Genomic DNA, 18,551 nt, shown 5'->3' with positions numbered 1-18,551 from the left:
AAACTAGAAAAAAAGATGTTGATGGCTATTTTTCTGTGAACCTCTATTGTTATCTTTTCAATGATTTGGAGTTGAAAAACAATTACTTCTAAGCTTACAGATCTTCGACCATTTGCCTCGAAGTATATACAACTCTCAGGTGAGCACAGGTAGCTTGGAAGACAGGTACCCTTGCCTGTCAAATGTAATTTTGATGAAGATTAAATTTGTTTAAAAAGAAAATTTAAATTTGACAGTAGAAAGATGGCAAAAGGCTGGAACAGGTACATAACATAAGAGGAAATTTATGTGGACAAAAAGTGTGGCAAAGGGTGCTTTGTTTCACTGACCAGTTAAAATTTTCAAGTCCGACTTCAGCTCAGGTCATGATCTCGCGGTTTGTGAGTTTGAGCCCTGCGTCAGGCTTTGTGCTGACAGCTCAGAGCCTGGAGCCTGTGTCAGATTCTGTGTCTCCCTCTCTCTCTCTCTGTCCCTCCCCTGCTTGCACTCTGTCTCTGTCTCTCTCAAAAATAAACATTTAAAAAAAATTTTTAAGAAAATAATAAGTGCTAATTAGAATGAAGAATAATGAGAGCAACTGCCAGGGGGAGTTGGCATTGAAGCAATGATTTTAGAAAGTAGTTGCCGATATCAACTGAGGTTGAAGATTCGCACACTTCGTTCCCCGTTGAAGAAATGCCATTATGGGAAAATGCCCTAGAGGTGGCTATATATTCTATGCACCGGGACATACGCAAAAATGTTTTTAGAGACATTGCTCAGAATAGTGCCAAGCTGGAACCCAAATGTCCACCCAGCATAGAAAGACTAAATAAGAGCTACAGCCACTGTATCAGTGAATTTTACAGATCTCAAGACACAAATACACAGAGTGAGGGTTCATTGGCAGAAGGCTCCTAAACAGGCAGAACTAAACTCTGTCGTTTAGGGGTGCATATAGAGACAGTAAAAGTATAAAGACAAGCACGGAAATAATTATAACAAAAGTCAAGATAGTGGATACTTTGACGAGAAGGGAAGTATTGTGACCAAGAATATTGAGACTTCTGCACACTAGAAGTGTTCTTTCTTCACCTGGCTGTGGTTCTGCTGATTTTCACTTTATGATTGTTTATTGAACTGGGTACTGATGTTTAATGCACTTTTATGTATGTAGGTTATAGTTCACACCCACCTGGCCACGCAAAATGCTTTCTAACCGTACCATTAAATGCTAAAAGATAAGGATTTTAAAAAAGAAACTCCTGAGTTCAATGTAATGCCATTAAAAAAATAAACTTTAAGTATTAAAAAATAAATTTAAGTGCAAGTTCAGCTGAATGAACATTTGAAACAATAAGCCAACTCTTCCTACATAGTTCCACAAGAGCATTCTGTAACGCCTGCGGGGAAGTCAGGCCGGAAGAGAGGAGATCTCCAGAGCACTGGCCCACTGGCCGCCAGAGCAGAGGCCCCTCCCAGCCAGCCCTGATGCTCAGCAGCTGTTTCCCTGGGCAATTCTCTGGGCCTCGTTCCTCATCTGTAAAGAGGATCAGACCGGATTAGAACTCCTCTGAGAGTCTCCTACTATATTCTTGGGAGTTCTCTGTGGAAACTTAAAAAAAAATTTTTTTTATAGAAATTCTTTTCGTTTTGACAAGTATCTGAAGAATATGAGCATCATCTGGGACATCTGTAGGTCCGCCTTAGAACTGACAGTGCTACCTTCACTCTGGGTTTATGACTATATTGGGGCCAGATGTGCCATTTTGTCCTGAGCCAGTAAGAAGAAAACATAGGTGACCTTAATGAGTAAAGTCTGCATTTGCCAAATGACCTTATGAAAGACTCACAACCAAAGTTTTCACAGTTTAAAGGGACAATGTTGTGTGAGATTTGAGTCATGGGACAATGCCTGACCCAAAGAAGGGACTAGGCACTCGAGCAACAAAGCAAGGGGCAGTTTCCTCCACAAAAATCACCCCATCTGCCTCCTTAAGTTAACGTTGTTACCTCTTACTGGTTTCCTATTTGGTTTGTCAAAATTGTGAATTTGTTTTGATTTAGTAACTATTGAAGTTACAAGCCCATGGGACGTGTGCCCAGTTTCATGTTTATACACATTTAGCTATCAGTCTTATAAAAGTAATTTACATCAACACTGGAAATCCTCAGAAAGTTTTTTCTTGAAGGCACCACATGTTATTTGAATTTAAGCCACACTGAACCCTATGAACTCCACTAGCCCTCCTGTGACTTTTGTTTCCATTTTGGAAGTCAAGCCCTTTCCAGAGCCAGTGTGAGGCTGCCTGGGATCCAACCCTTTTCCTAAGTAGCAGTAACTCTCATTGGCAGGCAATTTTGCTTTCTGGGGACATTTGAAAGTGTTTGGAGACACTTTCCATTGTCACAGCTGGAGTTGGGGGCTAGTCAATGGAGGCCAGGGATGCTACTAAACGTTGTATAGAGCACAGGACAGCCACCATTGGAAAGAATTATCCAGGCCGTAAATGCCAATAGTTCCCAGGTTGAGAAACCCTGATTTCATTCTCTACAGCTTTAACTTCTATACGAAGAAAATTTTCTGGGTCTTTTCCCAGTTAATCAGAGTAAGGCAGTAGTAGTCTCCTATGACTTATCTTTCACAGCACCTGTTTCCTTCCACACAGGCAAGCAAGCAAAAACAATCCCTCAGGCATGAAGTCCGTTGCATGACTGGCTTGATTTAAGGGTAGAGGTTTGGAGGGGTCAGGCATTTTGCTATTTTTTTGAGGCAACCTTATTCCTGGTCCTCCTCTCTCAGGTCCCGGTCTGCCATCTACATAGAGTCATTTTGCCTGATGTTTATAGCTGGTCTCTGGAGGGAATGTGGTCTCAAGTGATTCCCAGAGGAAACCGCTGGAAACAATATTTGAACAGAAATGGTAACGAGAGCTTCAAACAGATCAGAGTGGTTTCAGACATCTGAGAAATGTGGGTCAATCTCCAAAGTGGACCTAAGGGCCCACGTAGTTGTGTGGTGATGGGCCTGTACTGGCTGCTGAGGAATGTCTATCCCCTTGCTATCTGTCCTCGTGTAATTATTATATTTGTTCATGTGGATCCTGCTCTATGTTCCTAGGTCCTATCTCATCTTCCCTATCAGATGTTTAACTCTTTGTGGATAGATCCTTCCATGTCTCCTGTTGTCACTGGAACACCACCCGACATGCTCAGCACGGTGGCCGGCTCTGTGGGCGGTCAACAGTGTCGGTGAGCTATGAAAAAAAACAGGCCAAGTGGCATTTGGGGAAGTGGTTTCCCAAACATTGCCTGCCTCCTCTCCAGCCCCTCGTCTTGTTCACCTGTTATTCCAGTGACCAGACTCCAGTCAGAACCAGCCTTTCAGCTTTGGAAGCATTAGAATCTATAGTGTTCTCCTGACAAGAACATAGCCCTTAATCTCTAGGAACAAAAAAGGGATTGTGTTCTCCCTTCCCAGGTCTGGGCAGGCTGCCTAGGGTACAGTTGGGGTTCTGAGCACTGCTCAGTCTCCACCTCATCTAGTCCCCTCCCTACCGCAGTGCTACCACAGGGTCACCGAGACTGCTGTGGGCAAGTGTCCATCCATCCCTGACAACCAGTGATACAGGCACCTGACTGGATGCCTCACATCCTGCCTAAAACCACTACCCTTCCCCTCCCCAACATCTTTCTAAAAAAAATTTCCTCTGTCTAATATGTAGTCTTTCAAAGACACAGTGGAGGCACCATGCCTTTAGTACAACACATGTGCCGCCTGGGATGTGGCAAATATGGCCCTTATCTCCTTCCCCGGACTTTGCAGTCAAGTGCTCTACCCCTGAGCTATACCCCCTGGACTTTGGAGGTCTGCTCAGAGCCCACAGCTGAGAGAAGGCTGGAGCTGTTGTGGGCGAAGACAGGTCTGAGGGCGCAGGCATCTCCGTTTGGCACACACAGCCTGCAAAACTCCTTTCCCTGTGGGCTCTTGGGTGCCTCCAGCTGCCTGGGTCCTGCATACCTGTGGGCCTATGGGGCTCAAGGAGGCTTACTCGAACAGGCATACAAACTCTGGCTAAAGTAGCAAACCAAAGGCAAGAGCAGCTGGGCATGGGCTGTAAAGGGGGATGAGGCCAGACCACGGAAAGGAAGGCCCATCGTGGGGTCAGAGGTCGGAGGGCTGCTGAGCACAGCAAGTACCATCGTAGGAGACAGGTTAGCGGAAATGGTTCAGAAGACCCCGAGAGAACCAGGCTGGGGGCTCTCTTGTGGGATCTAGTGGTGTGTTCGGTCTAGGGGAGGGGAACGGAGAGGGAGACCCACTTGGTAGCATCAAGAGGATTAGACAAGACTTGACCAGTCCATTTTCGCCTGATTTACAGTTTACTTTTAAAGTTTATTTGTTTATTTTGAGAGTGTGTGTGAGCAGGGGAGGAACAGAGAGAAAAATAGAATCCTAAGCAGGCTCTGCACTGACAGTGCAGAGCCCGAAGCGGGACTCAAACCCACAAACCGTGAGATCGTGATCTGAGCAGAAATTTAGCCTGACTTAAATCTAAGATGTTCAGACTTGGTTGTGGGGAAGGCAAAGAGCAGTTGGAGTTTTCCCTGAGTTTACCCCAACACAGTGGTGGCCTGGAGCCCAGCCTGCGATTCCAAAGGGCGAGCTGGACCCCGTGCTGGCCAAAGCATGGGCGGGCCCCCAGCTTAATAGTGGGGACTGGCTAAACGGGGCCCTCCACCCAGTTTGAGGCAGATCCTGACTTGAGCCTGCTATGGTCATGTGCAAAGCGCAACCTGCTGCCTGGTCAGCCTCGCCAGGCACTTGTGAGGTACGTCCTACAGCTCCCACCTCTCCTCCAACCCTGGGGGTGGATGGCACTCCCTGCACCCCTGCCCTGTGAGTGGGCCTGGGAGGGGCAGGGCCACTCAGATGTCTGAGATCTGGGTTGTAGGCAGGGAGGATGGTGAGAACCCACCTGTGAGATGGAGTCTGACCAGTGCAGTGGCCCACGGTCTAGGTTGTAGCTGATCTGGGCCCCTGTTCCCCCTTCCCCTGGCAGCCAGGTTTTTGTTCTTGTCATGGTGGATTAGCTCCCTAAGTAGAGGTTGCACAGAGAAAACAAAAGGAAGAAAAGGGGGAAATTAATAGCTCTGGTAAAAGATCTGGTGGGGAAGAAAGTTAAAACCAATTGACCAAATGAGAGTTTGATGATCCCATACACTCTCTGGTCCTTTTCTGATACATAGACAGGGATCACAGTTAAATGTTGGGTGTAGGCACAAAACACACTTCACACCTATTCACCTCCGAATTCTCAAGTCTTCGTCTTGAAAGCTGGTGGGGGGGCGCCTGGGTGGCGCAGTCGGTTAGGCGTCCGACTTCAGCCAGGTCACGATCTCGCGGTCCGTGAGTTCGAGCCCCGCGTCAGGCTCTGGGCTGATGGCTCGGAGCCTGGAGCCTGTTTCCGATTCTGTGTCTCCCTCTCTCTCTGCCCCTCCCCCGTTCATGCTCTGTCTCTCTCTGTCCCAAAAATAAATAAACGTTGAAAAAAAAAAATTAAAAAAAAAAAAAAAAAAAGAAAGCTGGTGGGCCCAGGGCTCAAGATCCCCCCCGCCCCCACTCCCGCCCTGGGACTGATGCCACCAGGTGGTATCGTGCATATGACCCGCCTGCAGGCTGAATGACAGGACGCTTTTCCTGTGAAGACAACTGGGTAGTAGCTACACGGAGCGTGTGTGCTGTCTCACTGGCACGGAGGAAAGACACAGAGATGAGCTGCAGGAGGGGAGAGAGTGGAGGAGGCAGAGAAACGTCTCTCTTTACGTCACGCTCTGGGAGAACGCTAGAGTCCTGAAGTCTGGCCCCGAGGGATCACCACATTTTAGAGGAACATCAAGGAGCAGATCTGAGTGGCGGGGACAGGCCACACCGTGAGAGCCCCAAGTGCCCCTCTGGCAAGAAGAGAAGATCTTGCTGCCAGGAATCTCAGGGCTAGAATTCTCTGCTAGTGGCCTATCCCCTTTCACCTTTTTTTATTCTTCATCTTCGCTGGACTTACCGCTCAAAAGAAAAAGCAAAGCTAGACTAAAGTTCCAGAAAGAGTCTCTATGGCTTCTTTAAATCAGGTGGGCTGTGAACCTGTAGGAAACGTCAAAACAGAAACAAAGGGAAGAAAGAAATCTCTTCTGCACCAGCAACTGTGCCATTAAGCTCTATTAGTGTATGGGATGTGGGGCGGAATTATTGCTTCCATCTGAAATCCAATTTCTACTCCACCCATAATGGCTCTCAAGAGGCGACCATGATGCCCTACTAGTTCAGGTGACCTGAACCTGCTCTACTAGTACAAATAACAACACTGGCTGACTTTCTGCCCAGAAAACTAAGTGCATCCAATTTAATATAATACCCACACCATATACCTTTGGCATACAGCTGGTGACTATCGGGAAACACGGAGTTGCAACTCAAGTCACCTCAGACAGTTGCAAAACCCCCCTTGAGTGTCAGGCAATAGAAGGAGAGCCAAGGAAAGGAACGTTTCACACTTGCATGGCCTTTTTACAGCTGCCTTTACCCACACGGTTGCACTTGCTGCTCACATCAACCTCCAAAGGAGACAAAACTTATTGCCTTCATTTCACGAATGAAAACAGTGGTCTAAGAGCGGTTAAATGACTTCTCAAAAGCTATACTCTAAGAGGCAGAACCTGGATTAGAACCAGGGTGCTCTCACTTTAAATTCAGGACTCTTCCAGCGATGGCCATGGCTTTTAAACTGTGTACCCCACAGAACATCCTTGGGAAGGAAGGGAAGCCTTGCATCCTTGGCTCCTGCTCAGGTGGGAACAGCTCCAATTTCATTTGCTTTATCTGTTGGCATTCCATTCAAGGTTTAAAATAGATTGAAAAGTCACTGCGCTCTGCCATGATGCCCCCAGTGGGGGGTTCGGCCACAGGACAAGGAGCTCACTTGGAATGCACACAAAGAAAGGAGGGGGTAGAGATACCGGCACCCCGGGTAAACTCCCTGCACGCCTGGGCCCTGCACTTCAGATCTCGTAGGGAAAGAAACAGCTGAGGCTTGTCAATTTGGGGAGGTACTTCCTGGCTTGACATCACAGGGTCAGCTTTGTGGATCTCATCCAGACAAATCTAAGGCCCTCAGCAGACTCTAAGTCACAAGCCGCCTAAGTTTAATGAGCTGTTACAGCCCCGTGCCTGGTAAGCAGTACTTCCAGCCTTCTCCATGCACTGGCTCCAGTGACATCTATGCTGATCCCAAAGGCTGGCTTATTCCGGGTGTCACTTCTTCATGGTATGAGGCCACTGAGGGGGTCACCCTCACCAGCCTGAGTCCTGAGACCTCCTAACAGTTTGTCCCTTTCTTCCAAGCTCTTCTTTCACATGGCTCTGTCTGCTCTCTGACCACTGTTCTGATCTTCCCAGGAACCCTGCATTACACTTGCTAGTTTTAGCTTCTCCAAATGGAACTGCTTAGAAACAGCCTCCTTCTCTTCCCCAGCTTCCCAGCTGGCAAATATTCTGGCTTACCAAGGGCCTCCTGGAGCTGTGTAGAGTCAGGAAAATCCTTTAAGGTTTGGTTTTGACCCTTTAAGCTGGACCCTTAAAAAGCTGCTTGCTACAGATAAAAGACAGGTCTAAGGTCTGCCTTGGCAGATCATTGAGGTTGGTGGACCAAATGTAGGCTTTTGTTCAGATTTTACAAAGCACTTACAGCCTGGTTTTGTCATTTGTTTTCACATCTCTCTCTCTAAACTGTGTGTAACAGGGGCGCCTGGGTGGCTCAGTCGGTTAAGCGTCCGACTTCAACTCAGGTCACGATCTCGCGGTCCGTGAGTTCGAGTCCCGTGTCGGGCTCTGGGCTGATGGCTCGGAGCCTGGAGCCTGCTTCCGATTCTGTGTCTCCCTCTTTCTCTGCCCCTCCCCCGTTCATGCTCTGTCTCTCTCTGTCTCAAAAATAAATAAACGTTAAAAAAAAATTAAAAATAAACTGTGTGTAATAGAAAGAAGTCAGACCTGGATTCGAGTCCCAGCTTTGCATTGACAAACTGTGACCTTAGACAAACTACTCAATCTCTCTGGACTTCCTTTCTTCATTTATATAAAAATGATAATACACTGCACAGGGTTGGTGTTTGTTTTTTTTATGAAAAATTAATGAAATAAATCTATAGAATACTTAGCACAGAGTCAGATTTCAATAGATGCTAGTTTCTTCTTTCTCCTTAAGGATAAAACCCTAAACTTACCCATGTCTGTTTTCCCAAAATCTAGTACAATGGCTAGTACATAACATATTCTCAGTGAATGTTGACAGTATGAATGAATAAATAAGGAGTGAATCAAGAGGGCATATATGAAATTGATAGGCCACAGGAAAAGTTGCCAAAACAAATAAAAGTATTAGTAATTAAGAGTGAGAAATCTATCAAATGCTCCAAAATGTACCTATAAATATGTTCACTGTTGTGTTCTTTATAATAATGGAACTTTTGAAATAACCTAAATGTTCAACAAAGGGGACTGGGTACATTAATTAAAGTAGTTTAATTTTAAAATTTTTAATTTTTAATTTTATAGAGAGAGAACATGAGCAGGGGAGAGGGGTGAGGTGGTGGGGGGAGGAGAGAATCTTAAGCAGGCTCCACGCTCAGCATGGAGCCTGACGCAGGGCTTGATCTCATAACCCTGGGATCATGACCTGAGCTGAAACCAAGAGTAAAACATTTAGGGAGCTTGGGTGGCTCAGCATACATGCTTTCTCTCTTTCTCTCAAGAATAAATAAATATTAAAAAAAAGTGTTGGATGCTCAACCAACTATATAAACTACTATATTAAAGTAGTTTAATATCGGGTCACCTGGGTGGCTCAGTCAATTGAGTGCCCGGCTCTTGATTTAGGCTCAGGTCATGATCTCATGTTTCATGAGATGGAGCCCCGCTTCAGGCTCTTCACTGACAGCAAGGAGTCTGCTTGAGATTCTTTCTCTCCCTTTCTCTCTGCCCTTCTGCTCGTGTGCACGCATGTGCACCTCCCCCCCTAACAAATAAATAAACTTAAAAAAATAGTTTAATATAAAATTCTATGCAACCATGTTCACAATGTAAATTTTAGAAGTATGTTCCACGAAAATATCCAAAGCGTGTTTTTAGGTAAAATGGTATGTTAAAAAATTGTACTCCTGTAAAATTACATTTCAAAAGAAAGAAATGCCTGGAAGAATATTAATAGACAATGGTTATGTCTAGATGGTGGAATTATAGCAATTTTTATTTTATATACTGTATTATCCAACATTTGAATTTTTATAATCAGGAAAACAAATCAGGAAAACAACTTTCTTTTGGAAAACTAAAACACACAAACATAACAACCAGTGACAGATTTTTTTTTTTTGGTTGTAAATGTCAAAACCCACTTTAAACCCACATAGACGCAAAGGAAAATGTATCTGGAAGACTATTTTGGCTGCAGACAGGTTGTGGTATGGCTGGACCTCAGGAATAGGTAGAAACAGATCCAGCACGCTGCACCTCTGGGTGTGGGTATCATCCCTTCTACTGCAGGCCAGCTTCCTCCACATGGCAGGAGATGCCATCTTGATGAGTTCAGAGCTGCTAGTCTCTGCCACAGAGAGAAAATGAGCACCGTGCTCTGTGGTCCCTAGGTCGTGAATTCCAAAAATACACTGCAATCGGTCCCACTGGATCGGATGTTGATCCCTCGCCCAGTTGCTGTGCCCAGGGCATGGCGGTGTTCTGTAATTGGTCCACCTTGTGGCTCATTTCCATCTTTTGGTCCATCAGTGTGCCCAGCAGGCAAGGTCCTGTCAGAAGAGCTGAAATAATAGGTTGAGAAATGATGGTCTCCTTCTCCCTACACCCTTCTGCTGTGAACTGATATTTCCTTGGAGGTGAGGGAGACAGGATAGGACATTCTGAGTGTGTTGGCTTAATTTTGGTTTTCAGAGGAGGGCAGGGGGAGGCTGGAAGTAGAACGGTGGCCAGGATTGGACTATCCAATCGCATTATCAACATCAGATGCAATGAGTGAGCTTTCCTGACATGTCCTTGTGCTGGTGTGAAGATTCATCTGAGTCCTTGAAGAGCATATGGCTCAACCCAGGGGCTACGTGCTGGCTGGACAGAGACAGCAGCTTTTGTTATTGTAATTCCCTCTCTTCCTGGGCATCGTCCATCACTTCCATATAAGTAAGGAGAAACAGATCTTCTAAAGAATGATGCATGTTCTTAAAGTATCTTGCATAGAACAGCCAGAGCTCAATAAAACATTCAGTGCATTCCCTGCTTTATTTACTTACTCAGGAGGTGGTGATTTCATTTATTTCCAAAATAGAGTGAGTGTGTCTAGAAAATAAACATTTTAAAATACTGTAGGACCTCATGATATCATGGCTTACTGTTATAATTCAATTTGTGATAAGTTACTATGTTGGAATGGGATCATGGCACCTCTGGTGGTCAGGAGCTATGCTTTAGCCATCACTGAGCCCCAAGGTAGTGCTGGTCCACAGTAGGTACTCAGAGGTTAAGGATGTTCAAAAATCTAGGGGTTCATTCTTAACAGACTTGTTTCCTTGGGTTTCTTTCTTTCTTTCTTTTAGTGTTTATTGATTTTTGAGAGAGACAGACAGACAGAGCATGAGCAGGGGAGGGGCAGAGAGAGAGGGAGACACAGAATCTGAAGCAGACTCCAGGCTCTGAGCCATCAGCACAGAGCCCAACACAGGGCTCAAACTCACAAGCTGCAAGATCGTGACCTGAGCCGAAGTTGGACCCTCAACCAACTAAACCACCCAGGTGCCCCTCTTTGGGTTTCTATTGTGGTTTTTTTTCTTCCTTTCTGACTTTTTTCTCCTTTTTTTTCCTGTATAGTAAGGATAGCATCCATTTCCCCACATCTTCTGGTTCTTGCAATAAATCATTTTCAGAGGCTCATTCTTACTCTGAGCCTTTGGGATGATGTTCCCTTTACCTTGTTCTACAGCATTTCCCCACATAATTCATTTTTTGCCCTTTTACCCATCCTTTTGATCAAGGTAGGATCTATCCTCCTACCAACAGAGAAGCTATTTGGACTGCCTTGGGTTGGGCTCACTATCCACTTGAGCATTGGCTGAGCACTATAGATGGCAGTGGGTTCATGGCTACACCTCCCAGCCCACTGTCAGCAATTGTCTTGTTCTTGTGGGGGGTTTAGTCTAGCCTCCTAGCAAAAACATTGCCCTGGAGGCTCTTCTGGCCATCAGTCTATTTCCTTTTGCCCTAAAACAATATGGCACAGATGACATTATATTTCTAAGATGCACAAAAGGATTTTAATGTGGCATCATATAGAATCACATGTCTCATCCCTCCATAGCCACTGCAGTGAGAGCACATTATAGCACATTTTGTTTATTCTGAAACTTAATTATCACTGAGCACTGAGGGGGTACAAAAAGAGTATTCTTGCTTTCCTGTTTAGTATATAAAGAGCTATGGAATGAAAAAAAAATCTACCAAAAACCATGACAAGTCTGGCGATTTTTATCCCATGTCCATGCCCATGTGTCATCACTATGCATTATTCACCTTGCTTTTCAGTATGAAATTGATTTTTAGTTGCAAGTAAAGGGATATGCATCAACAGCTGCCTAAGTGGTAAGGACATTTGTTTTTATTAAACAAGAAGTCCAGAGGTATGGTCTCAGGGATGGTCTAACCACATCATCAAAGGCTCAGGCTCTCTCTCTCCTTCACACTCTGACTTAATAGGCATGTTGCTTTTCTTCATAATGTGTATTGCTTCACAGACTTCGTGTGGCTACCTTAGTTCCAGGCGTTACATCCATATTCCAGATGGGAAGGAGGAGAAAGGGATCACAGCAAGCTTTTCTGCAAGTCTGTCCCTTTTATTAGAAAAGCAAACAGTTTCTGGAAAATTCCCAGCCAACTTTCACTTTATGCCTCATTGGTCCCAGCTTGTAACACTTTACTCCTAGCAGCAAAGGAGGATGGAACAATGAGCATTTTGTAAAGAGAAATCGTGTAACCATGAGTAGATTGGATTTATCAACCTTAATTCATTCCCCAAGTCAAGGGATATTGCTGCTACACACCACCCACCTCCACCACCACCCGAACAGAATTAGTGTTGTGTTAGCAATGACTGCTGCTGACAGTCCAGGGCAACCTTGGCAGCATTATTTTTAGCTGCAGTGATGGTGGCTGTAGAACTGACCGGTGCTTTTCTAAGATAAAGGTACTTTGGGGCGCCTGGGTGGCGCAGTCGGTTAAGCGTCCGACTTCAGCCAGGTCACGATCTCGCTGTCCGTGAGTTCGAGCCCCGCGTCAGGCTCTGGCCTGATGGCTCAGAGCCTGGAGCCTGTTTCCGATTCTGTGTCTCCCTCTCTCTCTGCCCCTCCCCCGTTCATGCTCTGTCTCTCTCTGTCCCAAAAATAAATAAATGTTGAAAAAAAAAATTTTAAGATAAAGGTACTTTGAAAAGAGTGAAATGACGTATGTTTTTTCACAAATTTGTGTGTTATCACTGCGCAGGGGCCAGGATAATCTTCTCTGGATCGTTCCAATTTTAGTATATGTGCTGCTGAAGCGAGCACAAAATGAGGTCTGGTTCTGATCACTGATAATAAATATGGAGTCAATGGAATGGAATATTATCCAATACAACATACTTTAAAAATGACAGCATGACTTACTGAATTGAAGAAGACTACAGAGAAAGCAAATCAAATAATACTTATACAATCTTCCTTTGTGAAAGCAAGTAATTTCTGAATCCAATATAAAAGGAATTACAAACACCATTTGCATTGGTGGTTCAAATTTCTCCAAGCAAGTAAATTCTGAGAATCGCAGACTTCAAACATCCCTTTCTAGTCTCTATTTCTACTGAATTCAGAGTGAAAGGTATTTCTTGGGTTGTGGCTTCTTCTACCCAAGCAAAGACTACAGAGGCCCATTGCCTACTTCTGTTTCTTACCCCTCCCATTATTGTCTCTCAAGCTCACACCTTCGTAAGGTTAATTTTGGTATTAGAGGTCTTCTATTAGTGCTCACAAAGTGAATGGTACAGAGTTAAGGTGTCCAACCATCCCGGATTCCTAGGACTGAGGCTTCCCTAGGAAGCAAGATTTCAGTGCTAAAACCAAACCCATCCTAGGCAAACTAAAATGGCTGGTCACCCTAGGGATGATCACCAACATGAAAGGGGGCGAAGGAGAGGGAGTTTGAGAGGAAGGAAGGAGAAGGAGGACCTGGGAAGTCATGGCCATTCAACCCAACTTTAAATTTCATGGTTTTTCTTTCCATCTTAATAACTAGGGTTCCTGCACATCAACTCACGAGTGATGCTTGAACTCATCATTTCTTCAGGTTCTTTACTCTTCCAACCTGTACCTAATTGCCTCAACCTAATTGCCTCCCAATTCTTCCCCTCTATCAATGTTTCCCAATTCCTATTCCCGGTCACCAGACTCAATGGCATTGTAAGTGAATGCTACGAAGCCCCCTCTGATCTGACACATAGCAACGATAATGAACATGAGAAAGAGAATTTTATAAGTCATATTCACACTCAAAAATGAGATACATATATGTCCTCCGTCCTGGAACAGAATCAAAATGCAAAGCAAAGAGGGGCTGATCTGAGGCTCTGGATCTGGAAGTAGGTAGTAGGAACTGTGAGTTTGGCTTCTGCGGATAAAAGCCCGCCAGAGGGGAAAGGAGCTCTGTGGGAGGCACGGGAACCAGAGTCATGCTCAGAGCTCACAACCGGAAACTGGGGCAGGGCTTCCCTGGCTTGTGAAAGGAAGCCTGAGGTGTAGCTTAGCCTTTTAAGAGAACCAGGCTCAAACAAGAACCCCATGTTCAGAAATACATAGAGAAATACATAGAGAAAAAGAAAGGCAGGGGAGAAAACATTCTTACATATGATGATCCTGTAAACTCAGTTTTAAAATTCATAAAGCTAATATGAAAGCTAATATAAAGCTAATAAGAAACAGCCAATAAAATCAATAACTGTAATATGAGTTTTTCCAGAAAAAAATAATAAAAAATTTTGAAAAAGACTTGAAAATATGTGTGCATTTAGAATCCTTGAAGAGATCAACGAAGGCATTACATCCTTACAAAAAATACATGCCAGTGATCTATTATGCCATTAAAACAGACAAATAAGTACAGGTGGATATAAAATTAGAAATTAGGAAGAAAAATATAACCATTGAAAAATTTTAAAGACTGTAGGATAGTTTCCAAACTAAATGTAGTTGCACAGAGAGGATTAACAAATTGGAATTGGGAGGAATTCATGCAGAAGGTTACAACATCAAAGGGGCCATACAAATGAGAGAGAGAATAGCAGGTGTTGTGGTTATAGACTGGGGGCTCAGGAAGGGCTTGTCAAAGCAGACATTTGGTTTCATTGTCGTTGTTGTTGCTGCTGCTGCTGTTAGAGAAAGAGAGCATGCACATGAGAGGAGGGGGGAGGCGCAGAGGGAGAGAGAGAATCTTAAGCAGGCTCCACACTCAGCACGGAGCCCAAAGCAGGGCTTGATCCCATGACCCTGGGAACATCACCCAAAGCAGACATTTGAATAGCTACCTGACCAAGTAAGGATGTGAAGGTAAATAAATATAAATCAACTTCATAGACACCCAGCAGTCATAATACCTATTTTCCAAGTGGCTCTAAGAATTAAATAGTATGCATAAAAACACCAAGCCTAGTGCCTGACACTTAATGTATAACAAATATTAGGAAGCTCTACTTCCCTTCCTAAAAACCCAAGTGAAAAGAATAGAATTTAGCTTTTGGCCTCCATATTGAGGGGGCTTCGGCCACTTCTGCTCCAGCCCAGCATCATTCCCAAGGGACTCGAATTGGGTGATGATTTTTGGTTCTAATAATGGTGGATTCAGCTCTTTGTGACAGAGCGGCTGGAACACTGTCAGCTGTTCATGTGCCTGTTTTCTCCGTCTGCTTCTCTCCCTTGAGAACAAACTCTGTTTTCCCCTCTAGCATTAACTAACCAAGCCAGTCATGGCCAAACTGTAGAGATGACATTTTAATACATCCAGGCAGCCTGGCTAGTAGTTTCTTTGCAAATCTCAAAATTTCATCAGCACGGCTCTGGGCACTTCTCTGTTATGTCTTGTCTGGGGCCTCAAAGGAACTCCTGACAGAGGTCACGAAGTGGGGAGAGACAAAGCCACCCTCATTCTGAGCAGCGAGCCTTTTCGACTCACAGGCCCCTGATGGAAACATTCCCTCATGAAAAGAACAAAATAAGACTGGTTCACAGTGAACAGCAACAGAATGTTCTGTCAGACAGAGAGCAGCTTCTTGGAACGTGGGAATCTGAGAGACTGGATTGCATTCAAAGAAAATGCCCCTAGAGTGATAAAGAGCAAGTCCTGGGGGCTCCAGAGTGTTCAAGATTCCATGCTCTAAACAGGGGTGGGGTTCCCTGCCAAGCCTGGGGTGGGGCTGGTATCCTGGAAACTGGACTAGGCTGGGAAGTGAGACCCCGATGGTCAAGGACACTGGGGGTAGCCGCTTCTTCCTCCTCTGAGAGAGACAGAAAAGGGAGGCTGTGACGAAGCACAAAGGAGTAGCTGGGGGTGCACTGTGTATTTGTTTTTCTAGCCAGAGGAGAGAAAATGTGCCCCACCCTCTCTGAGTCCTCGGTCAGGAAAAGGTTGTTTTCAGAAGGAAAGAATGAAGAGGAAGAGGAAACATCCCTTTTTGCTGCAGCTACGAATGGCTTTCGCTCCCAGGGGCGAGGCAGTCTGACGGCCACTGGGTGCTGTCCAGGGAGCCCCCTGGGTTCTCGGTCCTCCCCCCTCACCAGCGCAAGTGCCCCCGCTAACAAGTCAACAAACAAATAAGTCTTCCAAAAAAATAATAAGTCTTCCCCTTGTTTACTTTGAGTTTTTTTTTCTTTTTTAAAAACTGCACCTCTCATCAAGTCTGAATTATTTAAAAGAAAACAATAAAGAACTGAGCATTGCAACTTTGGCTCTGTTGGAGGTAAACGTTCATGCTTGGAATGGAAAAATAACAGGAATTGCCGGGATGAGCGCTAGGATTCTAACGTCTCCCACGTCCCACAGCGCATGTATCCAGTGATATCTTCTGAACAGGAAGAAGGAAAAAAAACCCTTAAATTCGCATCACATGAGAAACAGAAACAAATCAGATGCTTGGGGTGAGATTAGAGAGGCAGTTCCTGCACACGGGTGGCATGAGTGTGGTGGAGGCGTGAGAGGAGGCACGCGTGCTGTCTCCTGGGTGGTCTTCGCACACGTGCAGCTGCTGAGTTTTCACTGTGCTCGTCCATCTCGCGCACACAGTGTGGAATGTACCCTTACTGAGGTCTCCGTCCCTACGGCAGGCAGGCAGCGGAGCCATCAAATAGAACTTCAGACTGAGAGTTATCAATATTTATTAGGCCGGGTCCCTGCATCGCAGCAGACTCCTTACTTGTCTTTCGATGAAATTGACACAGGGCACCGTCACAGCAAGTGCATGTGGATTCGATTCCTGGGGGGCAATCATTTTGCTGGTACCCCCAAATCACGCCATATAACCACAGAGACTGTGGTATATATATAACCTGCCCACCCACAGAGACTGCCACCGGGTATATGCTCGAGTAACAAAGTAAGTGGTAAGTTCCTGGTTAAATCCTTTTTAAAACTAGTTCCTCATTCGAAGGGCGCCTGGGTGGCTCAGTCAGTTAAGTGTCTGACTTCGGCTCAGGTTGTGATCTGATCCGTGGGTTCCAGCCCCACCGCGGGCTCTGTGCTGACAGCTAAGAGCCTGGAGCCTGCTTCGGATTCTGGGTCTCCCTCTCTCGCTGCCCCTCCCCTATTCACACTCTGTCTCTCTCTCTCAAATATAAATAAACATTAAAAAAAATTAAAAATAAAAATTTGAAAAAAGAAAATCAGTCCCTCATTCGAATTAGAAATACTGCATTGATCTATTTTCTTATGCTTTGATACTTACGGGTTGGTTTTTTTTTTTAATTCACCTACTTTTTTTAAAGTTAACTACCTTTCCTCATGCGATTCTCCACAAACCACAAACGCTTGTGGCAGCCAAAGGAGTACCTTCAGGACGGACGTGACTGTAACGCTAAACACTTTCAAGGGGGTTTGCAGGCAACATGCTCTCATCGTCTTTCTCCCTGTGCCTCAGCCTTATTTTTAAAAGGGCCTTTGTTGCAGACGTAGAGTAGAGCTCAGGCACTTATGTCCATGATTCCCAGAGAGGATTTCCAGAAAGGAAACTACCTGCTCAGGATTATTACAGAGCAAAATAGCAATTAAGCCAAACTAGAAACCGGAATTCACTCATTCCAAGTGACCTTTCCGAGAAGCACATTTTTAAATTAAATTAGACTACATTGAACATCTGTGTGTGGGGATTTGTTTTGTGCAGTTCTAGTTAAGTGCAATCATACAAGTTTCACGTTAAAAACACAATGGGGAGCAGAAGCAAATAATCCAATTTATCAAGTTTAGGAATATTCATTTAAATAGCAAATAATTTGACACTGGATGGAAAACTTACTGTGCCTCTTCTTGGACAAGACTCAGGAATGATCATTACTCCCTTGTCTCCTGAAGAAATCAATAGTGACTTAGCAGCTGCTCTGGTATTATAATTCAGCTACTTTATTTCTATTTTAATCAGAGAAGATTACTTTTGACCAAACTGCATATAATCGACACTGTATGACCTCTTCCAGTTAATGAGAAATGATTCCCTCTGTTCATTTGATGTTTGTGCAAAGCTAATTTATCTTGACCAATATTATGCTAATTATATAAGTGCAGTTGGCTCTTGCAATTTCTATTATGAGAGCTCTTGAAAGTACAACACAGAAGAAAGAATAAAATGGAGCAGACGTGTAATTAGGGAGATTATGAAAATCCTTTCCCAGGTATCAAAAATGCATTTGAAGTGTAGGAATTTTGTTCTTTGTGTTATGATGCCTGATCCTTCAGTTTTATGGAGTAAAATACCCGATGCCCACAGGGACCGGGAAAATAAGGTAGATGAGTGAAACAGGCAGGGTTCTAGTACACATGCTTGTATCGTGTGTGAGGGAGAACCTTGGAAGCCGGGACCTGGAGGGGGCGCTCTGTCCATCTAAAGGAGGCCCCTGCCTCAGTGTCATATGTCATAAGGGATGAGGCTTAATGTGGCCAGAGAAGCCAAAAATCTGGATGTGAGTAAAGTATCCTGATTTTTAAGTGGCTCCAATTTTTTTTTATTGTTTTTTTGAAATACTGGGCTGGATCAAATAAAGTTTATCAGAGGGTAGGATCCAGTATGGGCTGCCATTTTGTGACCCCTGCTCCATTCCATATAAAGGTCATTTTAGGAACCAGAGGCTTAGAGATGGTCTACAAATTAGCTAGAGGACCCACCAGGTGGCAGGAAGACGTAGCCCGTCTCTCTTGCTTGCTAATATTTCCAGAGTCAAAAATTGCCATGGATCTG

General features: G+C 44.7%; 1 long non-coding RNA gene and 1 other non-coding gene across 3 annotated transcripts in view; one reads left to right on the top strand and one right to left on the bottom strand.

Moving 5' to 3' along the window:
* The window catches only part of LOC147572657 (uncharacterized), a 64,070-nt gene that overhangs the window by 25,204 nt on the left and 20,315 nt on the right, over window positions 1–18,551 (top strand). The window lies entirely within an intron of this gene.
* Window positions 12,524–12,630, bottom strand: LOC112857972 (U6 spliceosomal RNA). The gene has a single exon (XR_003223373.1). It is a non-coding gene; the product is annotated as a U6 spliceosomal RNA (small nuclear RNA).

This window comes from Puma concolor, chromosome E4 (genome assembly GCF_028749965.1).
Source record: "Puma concolor isolate L17-30 chromosome E4, mPumCon1.1.hap2, whole genome shotgun sequence".
NCBI lineage: Eukaryota > Metazoa > Chordata > Mammalia > Carnivora > Felidae > Puma > Puma concolor.
The sequence above is the reverse complement of the archived record's forward strand: the minus strand, read 5'-3'. Positions and strand labels throughout refer to the sequence as shown.